We start from the raw sequence: 1160 nt of genomic DNA on the forward strand, positions 1-1160 counted from the left end.
TCAACGAAAGAAGATCCAGTGCTAGATTATAATAAACATTTTAAGTTATTACAGTCCACTCTCTGCAAGTTTGTTTTCTTTGGACTTTTTCAAGTTTAAACAGGGATAGAGAGGTATGTATTAGAAGAAATGTTTATTACAATGTACAATAAACGAATACGCTTTTTTTTTTTAATGAATTTTTTGTTCTTGCAGGTGATTGTTGATATGGTAGATGAGGAAGTAATTCTGGGTGCGGAAACTCCAGAATTTACAGAGATTCCAGAGTCCTCAATAACTGACGCATCCTCTGAGGCGCCTACAGAGGATCAGAATAAGAGGCTCGTACCTTGCCCTGAAACTCGAAAGACGAGGAGGAGAGTAGATGAGCCTACTTCTGTGAGTATATATTTTCCAGAAATCATTTAACATTTTATTTTTAATGATTAGTAATAGACCGAATCCATTTCAAAGGTGGCAGATCCTAAAGTAAAAGTCGCAGAATCTCTCATATAAATATAAAATTGAAAGTGCTAATATATTTTTAATATAAAAAAATATAAATCCATGTTATCATTTTCAATGCTCTGAATTAAAAAATCATTTGAATTGATTAAATTAGAAATTCTATTACTTTCTTTTTAAATATTTTTAACATACTTGGAAAGCTTCAAAATTTTATTACGAAATCTTGAGAAATTTAGAAATTCTTTTAAATTAAAAATTATTTTAGAAATTTTTTCAGAACTTCTAAATACCTATCAAAATGAATTAAATTTTTTCTAGCATTTTCAGAAAATCCTGCAAATTGTAGAAAATTTCTTTACAATTTGGATGTATAAATAACAATTGAACATTTATCATTTCTAGGTGAAATTTGAGTAATTTTATGAAATATGTAGAAGTTTAGAAAAGATTCAAACTTGAAATGATAGCCTAATATAAAACAAAATGTAGATTTTCGCAGATTTTAAACAAAAAAATTAGATTCTTTTCAAGAATTGTGAAAGGCTTCAAAGTAAGAATAACATTTTCTTAAGATTCCTAGGAAAATTAGAAATAACTTGTAATTATGAAAGATTATTTTAAGATAATATTCAAAAAGTGTTTCAAAGATTTAAACAAAATTTTCAAAAAAGATTCTAGAAGATTTTAAGAAAAATTTCTTAACTTTGCAAAAT

The sequence above is a fragment of the Belonocnema kinseyi genome, chromosome 6, assembly GCF_010883055.1.
Source record: "Belonocnema kinseyi isolate 2016_QV_RU_SX_M_011 chromosome 6, B_treatae_v1, whole genome shotgun sequence".
NCBI lineage: Eukaryota > Metazoa > Arthropoda > Insecta > Hymenoptera > Cynipidae > Belonocnema > Belonocnema kinseyi.